Below are 19,128 nucleotides of genomic sequence, written 5' to 3'. Positions count from 1 at the left end.
AAGTACTAACATCTTTCAGCATTTTGCCTCCACCTTTCCCTTGCTGCTTTGCTTGAGAAAAGTTTTCATACTATTTTTTGTTTAATATTCTTAAAACGGAACTTGTCTAATTTGTAATTATAATAATTTGAGAATTAAATTTGATTCGAGGGATGGCCAAAGATTTTTAGGGAGAACAAACAAAGATTATATGGGCCTAAGAATATGTATTATTAAACAAACCAAAGCGTAAGACACACGGAATGCTTATCTCATGTCTCTAAAGATGTTGCATAGAATTAGATACTGGAAAACGTAAGCAGCAAAAAGTATATCTACTGACATATCGTCACCTAAAATGCACAAAGACTTAAAAACAAACATAAAATTTGTAGGTTGAATCTTACACATAAAGCTAAAATACAGGCTCTTCTAAAATTTCAACCTTCTGCGTTTAACCCCTTTCGTTCTTGGTGTTCGTTTTTTCGAAAAGTAAAATCACTATTTTCTTAAAAAAATTTGCATGGATGCAAAAGGTAAAATTTTAAACATATTTTAGTACATATGTAAAAAGTCCCATCTGTCAGCAAATAAAAAAATCTTCACTTGAAGATGGTAGGGGTACATTTTTGAAACCTATATTTTTTAATACTTTTTAAGTTAAGTTTAAACAAGTAAGAAAAGCGTTAAGTTCGGTCGGGCCGAACTTTTTATACCCTCCACCACAAATTTCAGCCATTTCGGTGGATTAATGTGGCCACAACCTTCAAAATACCGAAATTCGGAAGGTACCGTTCTATGGGGGCTATATGATGGCGTGGACCTATACCTACAAATTTCTGGGGGAAAGTTTTATACGCCTAAAGAAGACTAAATACCAAATTTCAGCCATCTCGGTGTGATAATGAGGCTAAAACGTTCAAAATATCGAAAATCGGGAGATATTGTATTATGGGGGCTATATCAACACGTGGACCTATATAAACATTTTATGGTAGAAATGTTTCTTAGCCTCTGGAAATACAAAATACAAAGTTACAACCGATTCTTTGGTCAAATGGGTCTAATACATTCAAAATATATTAAAATGACGCGTACTTTATAAGGGGCCTTATGTGGGGGCTATACCAAAACGTGGACCTATATAACCCAACTTTGGTAGGAATGTTTTCTGGCCTCCGAAGACACAAAATACCAAATTACAACCAATTCGGTGGTAAAATGGGCCAAATATCTTAAAAATTCCTTAAAACGACGACGCGTCACGCGTCATTTTGTATGGGGGCTATACGAAAGCGTGGACCTACATAGCCCGCTTTCAATACCAAAAGTCCTACGTAAATATAACATATTTTCCCAAAATTTCATCAACCTACGTCAATCCGTTCGGACGCTAGAGTGATTTCCACAGACGGACAGACGGACGGACATGGCTATATCGATGTAGAATTGCACGCTGATCAAGAATATATATACTTTGTGGGGTCTACAATGATTATTTCGAGTAGTTACAAACGTAGTGACAAACTTAATATACCCCCATCCTATGGTGGAGGGTATAAAAAATTATAAGAAAAATGAAATTTAAAAAGTAATAATTAAAAAATATAAAGAACAGGCTATATAAAACATAGACCAGTGCTGACAAATTTCTGGAGGAAAGTTTAGTAGTCTCAAAAAAGACTAAATATGTATTAAATTACAACCATTTCTGTAGGATAATGCAGTAAAATCCCTGAAAACCCCCCGAAAATCTGGCGGTACCGTTCTATAGGGGTAAACCAAAATTTGAACCAGTACTGACACATTTCCGGGGAAAATTGTTGTGGGCCCAAAGAATATTCAAAACCACTCTTCAACCATTTTTTTCACTAAAAAATCAATAAAACAGCACATAAATCAGTACTGTTTCAAATATTTTAACATAAGATAACATAACTAACAACTTTTGTTGTTCCTACCCCCTATTCTTATTTTACATATTTTATTCATTCCAACCCAATGAACGCGGTTAAAACCATAAAAAGGTTATAATGAACTAAAATACAGATCCGCCAAAAAATTTTTAAAAACATTGATTTGTTTAAAGAATGAATGCGCGAACCCAGCAAAATGTTTGTAGCCAAAGAAATAGTTAAATCATGAGTGCAAGTGATTCCGGACTACATCTTTTTACGTGAAAGATGTCATGATTTTTACAAGGGCAAGGTTGCAGTGAGGATACTGTCTAATTAACTTCTTAAGCACACATTTTGCATTAGTTCTTTGTAGTGAATAAATCACAACAACATATGATTCAACTACTTCTTTGGCTACAAACAAAGATGTAGTTCGAAATCACTTTTATTATTTTTTGTATACAAATTACTTTTTATGGATGCAAACATATTGCTGTTATTATAATTAACAAGAAACAAATTATGTTCTTTGTCTTTTTAATTTTTTTTTTTTTTTTGTTGTTGGCGTTTTTTATTGTTGGACTGCAGAATTTTACATCTTTGTGTTTATTTCAGCTTAAGTCCATATTTTGTTGTAATTCAATTGTTTGAATAACAACAAAATATTTTAATGTGGATATGAAATTTATTAGATGCGCGCGAAGGGTAGGGAATACTATAGTTTCAGTTGTCACCAAACAACATCATCAGTTCCCTTTTTCGCCGAAACTATAGTATTCCCTACCCTTCGCCCGCAACTAATCAATTTCATATCCACATTAAAATATTTTGTTGTTATTCAAACAATTGAATTACAACAAAATATGGACTTAAGCTGAAATAAACACAAAGATGTAAAATTCTGCAGTCCAACAATAAAAAACGCCAACAACAATAATAGGCATCAGCACGGCCTTGTTGACCAATGCGTAATGCAAAAACAACTTTCTTGTTGTTTTTACCCCCGCTTATTGAAGCAACACTCCTATGTTCGTATTCTTTGCGAAGCAAAGACGACATAAAAACAGTGGTGGATATGAAATTCTTTAGTTCGACTCAAATTGTAGGGTAAACAGCTTTAGGGCCATACAGCAAATTTCTCATTTTATTTAATTTGCTAGATGGCTTTATTGACCTGTTTATCGATACAGAGTCGGCGAAAAAGGGAACTGATGAAGTTGTTTGGTGACAACTGAAACTATAGTATTCCCTACCCTTCGCCCGCAACTAATCAATTTCATATCCACATTAAAATATTTTGTTGTTATTCAAACAATTGAATTACAACAAAATATGGACTTAAGCTGAAATAAACACAAAGATTTTTTTTTTTTTTGCAAAATTTTGAAATTTTTAAAATGTGAAAATTTTATGAAATGGATTCAAATCGGAAATTTTCAAAATGTGAAGAACGGACTGCATTTTTCATGACTCTGCGTGGACTGCTTCAAAAAAAGCTATTCAATCACTACTTCACAAGGAACAACTTCAAATAAATTTTGCTGGGAAGAGATCTTTATAAATATTATTTTTTTTTAAGAACCAGATAAACCACGCAATCATGATCCCTAGGTATAACGTATTACAGATATAATTAACAAAAATGTTGACCACGACACCTCTGTACACTTTTACAACACATGGTGAATATATCGTTAAAGAAAATATACTTTTAGTTGAAATCGGATGTTTTTTGTGTTTAATAATTTCATCACCAAATCAAAAAAATAATATTTTTTCTGCAAGGACGCCAGCTATAAAAAAAAGTTATATATCTCAAAAAACATTGCAGGTGTTGATGTAATTAAGGACCTTCAAAGCAATCGTTTCCGCGGTTTTGGTTTCATTCTTACTCCCATTCCTACATGATTAACAAATATCCAAAATGCTAGCCCTCATAACATTGATATTCGATAAAACTTGTTTAACGTTTCTTGCTTCTCCTGTAAACTAATGGGTTTTTGAGTTACGTCTTTGAGCATTTCAGGTGACGATATATTCGAAACTTCGCCTCTGGACTTGTTGACTTATTTACGGAACAATGGAAAAAGTAACAAAATTGAGGAAAAACATATCAAAAGTATTTGCTTCAGTACATTTTCCCTATTTGGGTATCGTAATATTTTGTCAAAACTTAGTTTAAGTTCGAAGATGAAACATATCGGTCCACTCCTTCGGGTACCTCCCACACAAAAGTTCAGAATTTTCTGTAAAATGGTGTGAACGATGACTGCTGAAGTGAGCAATTGATTTTGTCCAAACTTTGCACATCGTATTATTCCTTCCGGGTATATATCGGACTCGAATAAGGACAATATCGGTCCACTCCTTCGGATACCTCCCACATAAAATTCGGATAAAGTGAATTTTAAGAGCACCTCTCGGATTGGGTTTATTTTTTTTTTCGTAGGTTGTCCTTGCGGCTCCCTTCACGACGGTACATTTTTATACCCTCCACCATATGGAGGGTATAATTAAATTTGTCATTCCGTTTGTAACACATCGAAATATTCGTCGGAGACCCTATAAAGTATATATATTATTGATCAGCATAAAATTCTATGTCGATTTGACCATGTCCGTCTGTCCGTCCGTCCGTCAGTCCGTCCGTCTGTCTGTTGAAATCAAGATACAGCTCGCAATTTTAAAGATAGAGAGTCAAAATTTGGTACAGAAGTTTCTATTACTTGCAGGATGGTTGGTATTGAAAATGGGATATATCGGTCCACGTTTTGATATAGCCCCCATAGAACGGTACCTCCCGATTTTCGGTATTTTTAAGGTTTTAGCTTCATTATCCTACCAAAATGGCTGAAATTTGGTACGTAGTCTTCTTTAGGGGTATAAAACTTTCCCTTAGAATTTTGTTGGCATCGGTCCACACCTTCATATAGCCCCCATAGAACGGTACCTCCCGATTTTCGGTATTTTTAAGGTTTTAGCTTCATTATCCTACCAAAATGGCTGAAATTTGGTACGTAGTATTCTTTAGGGGTATAAAACTTTCCCCCAGAATTTTGTTGGTATCGGTCCACACCTTCATATAGCCCCCATAGAACGGTACCTCCCGATTTTCGGTATTTTGAAGGTTTTAGCTTCATTATCCTACCAAAATGACTGAAATTTGGTAGGTAGTCTTCTTTAGGGGTATAAAACTTTCCCCCAGAATTTTGTTGGTATCGGTCCACACCTTCATATAGCCCCCATAGAACGGTACCTCCCGATTTTCGGTATTTTGAGGTTTTAGCTTCATTATCCTACCAAAATGGCTGAAATTTGGTACGCAGTCTTCTTTAGGGGTATAAAACTTTCCCTTAGAATTTTGTTGGTATCGGTCCACACCTTCATATAGCCCCCATAGAACGGTACCTCCCGATTTTCGGTATTTTTAAGGTTTTAGCTTCATTATCCTACCAAAATGGCTGAAATTTGGTACGTAATCTTCTTTAGGGGTATAAAAGTTTCCCCCAGAATTTTGTTGGTATAGGTCCACGCCTTCATATAGCCCCCATGGAAAGGTACCTCCCGATTTTCGGTATTTTGAAGGTTTTAGCTTCATTATCCTACCAAAATGGCTGAAATTTGGTACGTAGTCTTCTTTAGGGGTATAAAACTTTCCCTAATAATTTTGTTGGTATCGGTCCACACCTTCATATAGCCCCCATAGAACGGTACCTCCCGATTTTCGGTATTTCTAAGGTTTTAGCTTCATTATCCTACCAAAATGACTGAAATTTGGTAGGTAATCTTCTTTAGGGGTATAAAACTTTCCCCCAGAATTTTGTTGGTATCGGTCCACACCTATATATAGCCCCCATAGAACGGTACCTCCCGATTTTCGGTATTTTGAGGTTTTAGCTTCATTATCCTACCAAAATGGCTGAAATTTGGTACGTAGTCTTCTTTAGGGGTATAAAACTTTCCCCCAGAATTTTGTTGGTATAGGTCCACGCCTTCATATAGCCCCCATGGAAAGGTACCTCCCGATTTTTCATATTTTGAAAGTTGTGTCTTCAATATTCCACCAAAATGGCTGAAATTTGGTATTTAGTCTTCAATGTGATATAAAACTGTTCGTCAGAAATATGTCTGTACAGGTCCACGCATTCATATTGCCCCATTTCTGACTAACATTCGTCGGTATAGGTCCACGTTTCGATATAGCCCCCATAGAACGGTACCTCCCGATTTTCGTAATACTGAAGATTGTGACGTCAATATCCAACCGAAATGGCCGAAATTTGTTATTTCGTCTTCCAAGAGTTATAAAATATTCCAGAAGAGTACTAGAAGCGTACTTCTTGATTTTCGGTATTTTTTAAGTTTTAGTCACATTCTCTTACCGAAATATAGGAAATTTGGTATTAAGTCTTCTTTGAGCCTAAAAACTTTCCGCCAGAAATTTGTCGGTATAGATCGACGTTTTGAAATAGCCCATATAGAATGGTGCCTAACATTGTTTCACCGAAATTGCTGAAATTTAGTATTAAGTCTTCTTCATACACGAAAGGAAACTAATTATTCCATTTTACTTCAATACAACTTGTGGTGGAGGATATAACAAGTTCGGCCCGGCCGAACTTAACACCGTTTTTACTTGTTTTTCTTGCGCAAGTCCATACTTCTTGAGATATTAGCCTAAAATCTCCATGAAACCCTGACGGCACCAACCAAAATGGCAAATCCGCAAGATAATTCTCGAAGGGGCTTTCTGAATGGTACAGACTTTGCACATCATATTATTTCATCTAGTCATGTGTGAGTTTATGAGCTCCTCTCGCATCGTTTTGATTTTTTTTCAGTAGGTTGTTCTAGCGGGCTCATTTAAACGGTCCTATTTTTTCCGGAGTACGTCAATACTTTCTGAGATAATGGCCCAAAAGCTCCAATACCCTGTCGGCTCATATGGCTATTGTGGAAGATAACAATAAAACTTAAAAAAAAAATTTCCAACAGTTTTTTTAGTGGCTGAGGGTATATCTCCGTCAGCACAGCTGACTGATACTTTCTTACTTATTTTATTCCAAATCAAATATCAATTATGCATAACTTTGTATGTAAATTCATTACGAAGATAAATCGAAATAAAGGAAAAAATACTTTTTGTTTCTTTCATATGAAATATTAGCCAACAGTGTATGTGTGGGTGTATGATAATATTCCCTAAGGATATGTTTTTGTTTTTTTTTTGGAAAGGCAAAACCTATAAAATTCTCATAAATTATAATTTGACTTTTGACATTTGTTGAAGAAACCAACATAACCCCCCCCCCCCCCCCCCCAACCACTTACCATTTAGTAGGAACCCAGTCAAATGAAGGTAATTAATGTTGGAAGATTTTGTAATGTAATCCAGTGAAATGACATTTTCTAGAGTAACATATTATCAAGGGAGTGAGAATCTCCTTTGCAAAATTAATTAGCCATATACAAATTTAACATAATCATCAACTACACTAAGCGTTTTACTAAAATTGAATAGAAAATGTTCTGTTGTTTTGAAAATTCCCCCCAAAACCAAAAACATATGGTACTCTTACTAATGTGCATTTAATGTATTCTTGACACACAAAATATATACACTTGTAGATTAAATTTGTAAAGGAGGGAGTCTCCTACACAATGCCAAAAAAAACGTTGGGTGCTCATTACAGTGCTAAACCCCATTTTACTTGTATTCAAAGCCAAAACCTTCCCAAGAGTATGCAACAGTTTAGCTGTTTATGTTTATGCTTAACGCTTACTCACACATACATACATATCAGCAAATTTAGAACCTTCCACTGGCAACAGCAACATTATAATTACAGTTTTCATTGTGACCCACCTCCCTTCCACATTTCTTTTCTGCACTTTTATTATTTCAAAATTACGCAACAGGCAGCCAACACCACGATGGTATTTTGACTGGGAATTTTGTGATTATAGTTGATGATGTTGTGCCTACGATGATGACCTTAAGTGTTTATCGTTCATTCTTGGGCCACAAAACATCCGTTGCATCCATCATCCTTCAGAAAATCGCTTGCATATGTCGTGACACTGTCATGGACACAGGAAAAGCAACAGCATCAGTGCATATGCAACGTTGCATGCCATACACGTGTGCGTGTCTATGTATATGTATGTGCGTAGTTGTCATCACATTATGTCCTGGTAACAGTGTGGCTGATTGTTGTACTGAACAAGGTCCTTTGTGGATAAACAATGGTGTCTTGATGTCATGTGAGGATATATGAGTCTCACAATAGCGTCAACCGTCTATACACGAGAGGAAAAATATATTCGCACTTACATTTATTAAACAAATTAATTTTGTCCAAATCGTGCAAAAATAATAGATTCGTGTGTTCAAATGCAGAATAATATATTCCTAACAAGTTCAACTCTACAATTGGCTAATATGCCATAACGTTATTTTTTCTGGAATTAGCCATAATTTTCTAACAAAATCTAAATAAGTCACATTACAACAAGGAACTATATTACTTGCTAAAACACAGACCGCCTACTGAAAAAGCTATCAAAGTCCTTAAAAAGTTCAAGTTCAAGAGTATAACCACAAAAGCTCTCTCTCTCGCAAACATTTTCCCCACAAAACAACAATTCAATCTCGTGTTTAACTTCCAATATTTCTCCGCTTCCAGCGACGAACACATTTGTATGTGTATTGTTTATATTCTTTAAGGCATGCGCATTAAAGCGTCAACTTGTTGTTGCCGCTAAAATGTCCTTGTATAAGTTCACATATACACACAAATACGTAACAAGGAGACAAGTAAATCAGACAATACCTACATATTTCATTGGCATCGAGATAGTGTAGGGAGAGAGCCGCCACAGTAATGCAACAGTGTTGGTGTTATGATTCAATGATGCGTATGTGTGTGTGCAATCGAGTAAGAGTGTCAGAGCAAATCATTTGTTCTGCCAACAACGAAATGGTCAAATATAAAAAGCCTTATTTCTGTGACATACCAAACAAAAGGCATTCATCCATCCATGTTCCAACAATAATGACGACGATGACTTTTCGATTATCAGGAATTTTATCGGTATTTTCTTGTTGGCCTTTCAAGTGCGAGTTCTTTTTGTTCGGCATCTTTTGTCATTGGCTGTTTGGCTCTTTGACTTTTTCATCTTTGTGCAATTTCTTCGTGTACGGGTGAAAAGTCGTTTATGACTTTTTTTGTGTTGTTTTTATTCTCTTTTTCTATTGTTTACATTTTCTTTTTAAATTTTCTTCACCATTTAATAACAACGTTGTTCGAGTTTGTTTTGTTTTTTGTTATTTCTTATTGATTGCCTTGTTGCTTTAAGTTGATGTCAAAGTCAAATGTTTTTCATGAAAATTAATGAGTTCAATAATAATAATAAATTAATTGTGGACAGCTGAGAGTTTAGGTGTTAGTTTTATTTTCAAGTCGAATGGGAGCCAAAGTTGCGGTTTTTATATTTTTTGTATGTCTCTTGATTTCTTTTAGTATTAATTAAATTGTGACATCAGACAAAAGAGTCATTAGTTTAATTATGTATTTGTTCGAATGACTTGTTTTTTTCTTGGTTATTTTATAATTATTATATTTACTACATATGTCGACACCTCCAAATAATAGTATGCTAAGTCTAAAAAGTGAGTTTTGCAGGAGAAGCTCTCAAAGTGTGGACATTTTTTTGAACTTTAGTACTATGCTAAGTCAATATTTGTTTCTAACTTCTGTTCGGATTGACCGATCATTACCAAAATTTGACAGAATTTAACTTAAAGGACACCTCCAAATAATAGTTTGCTAATTCTGAACAGTGAGTGTGAATAAATGTTGTAAAGCCTAAACAATATAAACAGTATAAAAAATATTAAAAAAATAAAGTCTCCATCATGTGTAACCATAGACTAATAAATGTATAGACTACAGCTCTTCTCTACCGAAAATTTTAAAGCAAGAGATATCGAAGGCATTTTTTTACGGGTTGAGTGAAAGCTACTCGATGTACTCAAACTAAAATTCATAAAAATATAAACATTTATGATGTTTTACTTTACCAAAAAAGATGTTTTAGTTAATTGGAATTGTAGAGTACATATTGAAGTCTAACAATTTACATAGACAGCTGTCAAATTGTAGAAAATGAATAATTTGGTTTGGAAATCGAGTGATTTCACTAGCCCCAGTTAGCTGTGAATGAAATGACTAGCCACTACATCAGAAAATGAAAGCTTTTGTTGTCTACACATTTATTATACTATGGTGTAACCCTATACTACTATCCCTGGATGTGAGTTTTCCGTCCAAACATTTTCCGTCCAAAACCATTATTTCGATGGAGCACGTATCAAAGTGTATATACAAGCTGAGAAAAAATATGATTGATCCAACAATACTCGAAGAGCAAAATAAATATGTATGTATTGTAAAGATATTGTTAGATTGTGAGTCCAAAAATCCTTTTTGTTAATTACAACAATTGTTTTTGTCATATCCGACAATAGTTTTTGTCTGCTGGACAATATTATTATCTTTTCTCCGATAATTTTATATTCTTCTCTCGGTATTCGATGCCGTGGTGAAAGAAACAATTTTGGTGAGTTTTGTTTGTATGGGAATTCATACTTTGTTTTTTTTACATTTTATCTTTGTTATTTTTTGTGTATGTACACCATGAGATTCTTGTTTTTATTTGTTTCTTCTTTCTCATTCTTCTTTGTTTTTTGATAGTTGAGTTACAACACAGTCTGAGAAGTGTTTTTGATCGTAATTTGTGTTTTAGTTTCATTGGGGGTAGGTGTTTGGAGGATGAGTGCAATGGAGTAGTTATGTTTCTTCATTCAATTTGTTGTCTTTTTAGTTAGACCTGGCAAAACCTGGCTATGTGTAGTGTTTGTCAATGCTCATAATATTTATTATACCTGACATTTATACCAAAGCTATGTGGAAAGTGTATACGAGAATCATATACGATCAAATCCAAAATTTCCGTAGCAGGTTTTCTGGGCTGACAATAGTTTTTGTAAAAATTCTAGATTATGATAGTTCCTACCATAGGTATTGTTAATGATTTTTACAATATTGAGGAATTTCGCAATTTGCTTTTGTTTTGTATGTTTTGAGCAAACGATGGTATATTTGGATTTGCAATTGCAATGCTTGAACAAAACAAATGTATTGTTGGAACAAAAATAGAAAAAAATATTTTTTTCTCCGTGTACACTCGTTAACCTAAAGACTGAGGATATAAAAATTAACTTGTGTCAATGATTATATAAAGCCCTACATATAGCGGTACCTACCGATTTAACATATTTTGCGGGTTCAGCAACATTTTGCAACCGAATTTGCTGCAATTTCGCTTCTCGGGTTCACCAAAATTGTGGGAATAGCACAGCGCACGCATTCACATAATTTGAAACTTTTAACTATAGATTCGAACTAGATAAGCTGTGAATTTAACAATATTTCAGCTTTAATTCAGCTTGTCGGCTGCTTTGTGGACAAGAAATGTCCTCTCAGAAATATTTCTATCAAATTTTATTGGCAAAAGACCCCATTTATTCCGAACATCCCAAAGTGTAATGCAAACTGAAAAATTTCAATAGTTGGACTTTGAACTTAAACTCCTCGGCAACCACAGGGTCGAAATTTTAATTGAAAATAGATTTGTTAAAATGTTGTTAGTTTAAACAACCTAGTTCACTACCTACTTCAACGTTGCAAAGCGTTGGTCCCTGATGGGCCACCATCATTGTTCCCGAAGTCTGGAAAATGGGCAGGGTGGTCCCGCTACTGAATGAATCGTACAGGCCGATTTCGCTTTTGTCGGCAGTAGCAAAGACTCTTGAGGCCTTAGTCCTCTCCAGTGTCATTGAGCAGACAACCCTCTTGAAACGCTGGATAGCCAATTATATGTTTGGACGGCAGTCATGCGTGGAATTCAGTAACAAAAAGTCCAAACCCTGTAGGCTGAAACAGGGGGAGTTCCCCAAGGTGGGTCGATATCTCCGGAACTGTTTAACCTCTAACCCACGCGTGGAATATGCAGATTTCCGTTCCAGCCGGCAGGACTTGTGGTGTAGAAATCTTGTTGATCACACATAACGCGATAGGTCGGTCTGTGGTAAGCTGTGCTACAGTTTGGTCCCTGGCATTATGTGGTACGAATTAGAAAAAGATTCAAACCTGTCAGACTGCCGCCCTGAGAACAGAAACAGGGTTCCTCCTCAAGTCTTCAGAGGACCTTCTACATGGGGAGGCAAAGATTCTTCCAGTACAGCAACACAATGAGATGCTTTCGTTGTAGTACTAGCTCGGGTGTTACCGTGAGAGCCATTCCAATCACCATCTGGTGGGTATGCCCGACACATTCAGGCACATCAGGAAGGATATTCACGCTGTTGTGGGAGAGGTCCAACGATACAGGAGAGAACCCCTAGATCAACAGGCATATCAAGCAGGTTTAAATAGCGTTCACACGCACGCAGTTGGTAAGGCCATAAACAAATGTAGTCTGAATAAAGCCCTTGGACAACATCCCCTATCTATCGCAGCTGAGGAGCGTCAGCTGCCACGACAAACCAGAGTAGTTTTGGCTCAACCACGCTCGGGAAATTGCAGCCGCCTAAATTATTATTGGGCGGATATCGATCGCGCCCTGAAAGACATCTGCCCAAAATGCGGCATGGGCCCGCACGCCACACAGTATATTTTCAAACCTACGCAAATATTTGCAACACTTCACTTTATCGCCGTTTAATTTTGAAATAAAATAACATTATATTTCCGGTATAATCGTATGAGGACTATACCGAAACGGATCTGCAATTTTGGTGGAGATGTTTGCTGAGCACTGAGAACCATAAATGCCAAAATACAGCTAAATCTGTCGATCTATGTCCTGATTTTTTTGTGGAGAAGTTTTTGACCTCAAAAGTCAAAATAGGTCGAGTTCAGTCATAAAATGTAGCTAAACTATTGAGAATACCGAAAATCGGGCGGTACCGTTATATGGGATCTACACCAAAATGTTCATCAAAGTAGACACTATTCAATAACAACGGTCAATCGTCTATCTTGAAAGTTATTAATTTTATATCCCCGGTAGATTTGGATTTTGCCCACAGTGTGTTGGTGCGTATGATTACGATTTTTCACAAACCGTCAACTCATACGCCATCAAGTACTTGTGATTGTTAACAAAATATCTATACTAGGGTTATGACTTTTCGATTTTTTTCTCAAAAATCATTTCCTGTAGCAGGGATGAATGAACTTTTGCCTATTAATTACTAAACAGAGGATTAATCCATTGAAATATAAAAAGTTCACGCACAAATCGATTTAAAAAACATTTTTTTGAAAAAATGTTTGAAATGAAAAAAAATCTCAAAAATTATTTCCTGTTCCACGAATGTTTATTTCTATTTCTCGTTTAGAGTTAAGCTTGATGATCGACATTTTTTTGCAAGTGAAAAAGGAAAGCCAAGGACTCGAACCCACACGGCCACCAAATTATGACTAGTTTGGCTGTTAGTTGGGTAGCTCTTCAAACATATCGGAATGGCTTCTCTGTCCTCGAACTTTTGGTTTTTAAAATGCAAATGTGTTTTTATACAATAACGGCTTTGGCATTGAACGCTAACATGCCGTGACAACATTTTCTCATATGTTTTCAAGGACGTGGGTACAAATCCCAGCCGGGCTCAGCCTATTTTTTATTTTTTGAAGTTTTGCTTGTTAAGGCGAAGATCATTTTTAATGATTTTTATCAATTTACTGTGGAATGGCTTCTCTGTCCTCAAAGTTTTGGTGTTTCAAAATGCAAATGTGTCGATATGTCTGAAGAGCTGCCCAAGTAACAGCGAAACAGTCACATAATTTGGTGGATGTGTGGGTTCGAGTCTTTGGCTTTCCTTTTTCACTTGCAAAAAAATTTCGACCATGAAGCTTAACTCTAAACGAGAAAATTAATAAAAGTCATTAAAAATTATATTTGGCCTTAACAGGCAAAATTTCAAAAAAATAACGTTTATTCCATTCAAATATTGAAAAAGGTCATGCACCAACCAGTTTGAAAAAATTTTGAATTTTTTGTTGTTTGGAATACATGTTTGAAAAAAGGCGCTCACGACATTTTTTGATTTTCAGAATTAAAGAAAATTAGTGAGAAACAAATGTTATGTCTGTTTGGTTATCTCATGTGGCTCCAAAGTTCATTTTCAATTATATATCTGCTTACATTGACTTCACAAAATTGCCCATAATTCTGATAAATTCAAATTTTAGAATCATTTTGTGTGTGAGGGTTTTTCACCGAATCACCTTATAATTACGATTTTATGTAATCTTAGGTAGAAACTCATCACGCTACGATACAGGGATATGAGTTTGTAAAAAAAGTCATAACCCTAATCTATACTAATCGATTTAACTCTAACAAGTGTCACTCACAACTCATGAGATTTAGTTTCAAAATAAATCATAAAATTATTTTAATTTTTTTCATCTTTACAAATTGCGTTGTTTTAAAATTTACCTTTACCTTTGTTACATTTTATACAGTTTACATACATTGTATTTATTTACATAGGAATATTATATTTTGAAGTATATTTGGAATTTTATCATTATAAACAAAATTGCATTTTCGGTCAACAAGACAAAGAAATTCAGTTCAGCACAACTTGAGCTAAACTATGCATAAATATTTGCATTGACAACTGGAGAAGGTAACAAAAACAAAAACCAAATGTGCAATACAAAGGATATTTGAGCTTGTTGCTATTGTTATTGTATGTTGTCATATATCAGTTTGGAATAAAGACAAGCAAAAAGAAAGTAAAAACAAAAAAACGTAATCTAAGTAAAACGACGCTGTGAATAGGATAAGAGCATAAAGTATAAACTAATTTTGACACTTGGCCAATCTGCAAAAAAAAACCTACTTAAAATTTGTACATTTTTTATTTACTTAAAAACAATTCACCTTGTTATTGTTCTTGCTATTCAAACCAAAAGACTGAGTTTCGCTGAACTAGAATGCAAACAATTTGTCATTACATGTGGGCCACGCGTCGTCACACAAGTGTGGGTGAGGTTTAGATGTTACACAAAAAATGTTTTGTAAAACACAAAAAGGAAATGTTACAAAGCTTCTGCTGTGTGTGTGTGTGTCGCTGTTTGTGTGTGTCCATGTATACACAGGCAAATATTTTCAAACAATAACAAAACACCCGCACAGATCACATGCTACCATCTAAAATAACAAAAACAATAAGCAAATGCCGACCATATACACCTACCTATACACAGGCATGTTTGAGTATATCCCTGTTATTGTATTGGTATCGGCATTCTTTGGCCCAAAACTTGTGCATGTGTGAGAATATTTTTTGCGAGAGAGCATGAGTGAAATAGGGAGAGTGTACGGCACAGCAACAGCATCCTGCTCTTCGTCATCATCATCGCCATCATCATCAGCAGCATTGTAATGACGATGATTGCGTTGAGTTCTGCTGTTGGGGTTGATGTTGCTACAACTGTGGTTTGTGTGTTGTTCACTTGCCACTATTGTTACCCGATGATATTTCTTTTCCTTCATGTTCTTCATCTCATTTTGACTGTGATGTAAAAGAGCACCACTCACTCAGCAGCAGCCAACACTTTTGGCTAAAATTGTTGCCTTAGCATCGACAACATTTTCAGTTCGTTGGCAAAATTCAGACGTGGCAGTCGCCTTTTTGCAAAGTGCGCGCGTTCTCTTCTTTTTTTGATTTTTTGTTTCAACAAAAAATATTTTTTGGAAAATATTTTGTTTTGGTTTCCTAAAACAATAACAAAAAAAACTAACTAATGCCACAGAAGATAAAAAAAAACTGAGCAAAAAATAATAATCAAAAGCATGGAGAAACAACAATAAATACGTTCACAATTATATGCAGTAATGTGAAATGAACGAATTAAAATTACCACAATTTAAAATTTCAGAAGAATTTTGCGGCAAATTTTGAAACATTCTCTCTTGTTTGCTCTTGATTTCTCAGACTCTCCCAGATTTGTTTTGAAAAACAAAAAATTTTGAATATTTTTAACAAATTCGTTGGTGAAAATAAATTGTGACACATTCTTGTACTGTCCGTGGTATTTTGACGAGAGCAACAGCTTTGATTCGAGATTTTGTTTTAATGAAAATCAAACAAGTGCGGATTGTTGATCACTGAAAAAGGCGCTAAAATTGTGCGGAGAAATAAAAATTCAATTTTACATAGAATTTACTGAAATGTCAATGTATGTGTTTTTAAATTTGTATTGACTGTGAAGTTGGAACCAATGAAGTGAATGTTAACGGGTTTCCTGGAAATAAACAAAGGAAAAAAAACTTAATATATTTTTAATAAATTCATAAAAAAAAGTTTATTGTTATCCGCATATATACACAAATCTATAAAGAAACATATATTTTTAACCGAAATATAAAAAAAGAAATTTTAAATTATTGTTATTGCAAAACAAAACCAGTAATAAATTAATAAATATACAAATATATACATCTATATAAATATATATCCATAACTGTTAATGCTTATATAAATTTTATGATCAAAATAATATATAGTAAGTTCCACACAATAATATTCATCACATTTTCTTTTTTGGCCAAAACATTCGAAATGTGTCACCGTTTTTATATTTAAATATTGTTGTTTTTTTAATTTGCCGTGGGACTATATTTACTATGCGACGTAGTTTATTATTTGTTGTTATAATAAACTACAAAAACAATAAAACTGAAAAAAAAAATCAATTAAAATATTTTTAAAGTTTGTGTGTTCTATTAATGTAAATAAATGTTTTTTCGTTTCCGACCAACAACCGACAACAATATTTCTTTTACTCATTTGGATTGTTTTTGGGCCAACAGAGAAAATATTTTAATTTACAAGTTTGTTTTCGTGCATTCCTTTTATTTTGTCTCTCAAGAGGATGGTTGTTGAAACAACAACTACACCAACAATAAAAGACACATTCTTGACATAATTTTGTGTAAAAAAAACTACTTTGCGAATATTTGACCCATATTCGAAAGAGATTTAAATGTAATTTTCTTTATTATAATTGCTGGGAGAAATTGTTGGTGGATTTGAACGTATGTATGTACTCGTACATATGTATATTCGTTGTACATATGCACATTTTTGCAGCATAAGACGCACTGTTCTCATTTGAATTAAAATTACAAATCTTGCAAAATTCTTAAAAATCTAAAATTATTAATTTGCCAACAAACAATTTTTAGTACAAAATAATGGAAATTTAGTAGTTAAAAATATGCAATAAATGCTTTCCTTGTGGTGTTGTTTGATCTTTGACCTAAAAGAGTTGAGTATTATATTCAAATGAAGGTCTTTCAAAATCAGGTTTTGAGAAACTCAGCAGTTTGTCAGATATGGTGATAAATAAAACAAGCCCCTTAATTTTGAAACACTTGGTGCAGGCTTTCCGATTTTGCCTGTTTTACACTTATTTTCATAAATTGCCACATTCATATTGCTGAAAAGCGGAAAAAATTGCAATTGGCTCCAAAAATTTATCCAGATTTGCTAAAGAAGATAGAAATGTAGCCAACTTTTGGATGAGGTCAAAAATGTAAACCCGACATAGGTTAAGACCCAGGGTCGTACGCATAGTAGTTTTAAAAGGATATACAACCCAACCAAAAAAAGCAATTATAATCAACTAGCGGACACGGCGAACTTCGTCTCGCTATTAAGGAATAAAATTTCATACAAAAACTCAATTTTCGATTTTTCCAATTTTCCGACTTTTCCAGAGAGATTTTCCAAAATTTTCTTCCGTAAAGACCTTCTCCTCGAAAATACGAATAACTGACAAAAAATTTTACAGAAATCGGCCTAGCCGTTCTCATTTATGAATTACTATACATTTTTTACACCAATTACAATTAAAATAATTCATTATTTATAAAGAAATCCAGTCTAATCTCAGTTTTTTGTTTTTAAATTTTGAAAACAATATTTTTGAATTTGTTTTCGGGAAAGACAAGCAAGACTAAAAATTTTCGAACATCGCCACATGTTCTCATAAGTTCTCTCAGTTCTTTGTTCTGAAACAAAAAAATATTTATTAATTTTCCCACTAATAAATTAAAGCTGTATTAATAAAATATTAAAACAACGACTATGAGATTTAGCCTGACTATTTTGAAAAACAAAATAGAAGTCATCATCCCAAATAAAAAAACGCCAACCCTCCTAATTGTGAGACCAGGCACCGTCGAAAGTTTGGTTTATTGCTGTTGTTAGCAATACCAACAAATTAGTTATGTGTTTTTTTTCGTTGAGACTCAACGAACGCATAGCAGTGGGAAAGTTTTGGTTTTGTTTACAAGTGCAGTTGTTCGAGTTTAGGTCGTGCCAAAGAAATTCTCGATCAGAGTGTTTCTTTGGATACGTATATATTTGAGCGAGCAATTGACACTTGGGTATAAAAAGTTTCTTGTTGAAAAACAAGAAACAAGGGAACTGATGAAGATCTGTGGCGTGATCTGAAACTATAGTCTTCCCTGCCTTACCCCTTGGTAAACATCAGCAATTTTTCCCCCTAATAAATTAAAGTTGTTTTAATAAAATATTAAAACAACGACAATGGGATTAAGCCTGACTATTTTGAAAAAAAAAAATAAAAGTCATCATACCAAATAAAAAACGCCAACCCTCCTAATTTATTAAAAATATCAAAAATAAAATAATGCAGTTTTCACAGGTGCTACCTACCTTACAACATCTTCTCTAGCATTTTCCGAGAAAAAGACGTTTGTTCTTTCTTCAAATATTTGCAAACATCACATATTTTCGCAAATAAGAAAAAATAGTCTTCTTTAAAGACACGCCACGCCCTAACTCTCCAACATTTTTACCTAATTTTTGTTTTGTCTTGTTTCCTTCGTTTCTATATATTTACTATTCGATTTATAAATTAAAAATCGTTAATGACAAAAACACGGCGTTTCGTCCAAGGAAGTCAAATTCAAAACCATCGACCGAGGTCAATGTTTACTGTCAACGCAGATTGCCTCGTAGATCGTTCGAAGAACATGTTGTTTATCCTACTTAAGGCGATGCCGTGATAGATGAATTCATTAACTGCCTCAAAATTGTTCACTTTAGCAGATGCTAGAATTGGTCAATCTGTTCATAGTT

At 34.3% G+C, this 19,128-nt stretch overlaps 1 protein-coding gene across 23 annotated transcripts in view; it reads left to right on the top strand.

The window, feature by feature from the left end:
* LOC141404013 (phosphatase and actin regulator 1) overlaps window positions 1–19,128 on the top strand; it is a 553,592-nt gene that overhangs the window by 415,238 nt on the left and 119,226 nt on the right. The window contains exon 1 of one of the 23 annotated variants that reach the window (XM_073987205.1): window positions 15,522–16,522. The exons of 21 other annotated variants lie outside the window; for them this stretch is intronic. The gene's annotated coding sequence lies outside the window, so the exon portion shown is untranslated. Of the gene's footprint in view, window positions 1–15,521; window positions 16,523–19,128 lie in introns of those variants that run through there. One more of the 23 variants, XM_073987206.1, reaches the window with a different exon arrangement.

This window comes from Musca autumnalis, unplaced genomic scaffold, assembly GCF_047663935.1.
Source record: "Musca autumnalis isolate F117 unplaced genomic scaffold, ASM4766393v1 scaffold_4, whole genome shotgun sequence".
Lineage (NCBI taxonomy): Eukaryota > Metazoa > Arthropoda > Insecta > Diptera > Muscidae > Musca > Musca autumnalis.
The sequence above is the reverse complement of the archived record's forward strand: the minus strand, read 5'-3'. Positions and strand labels throughout refer to the sequence as shown.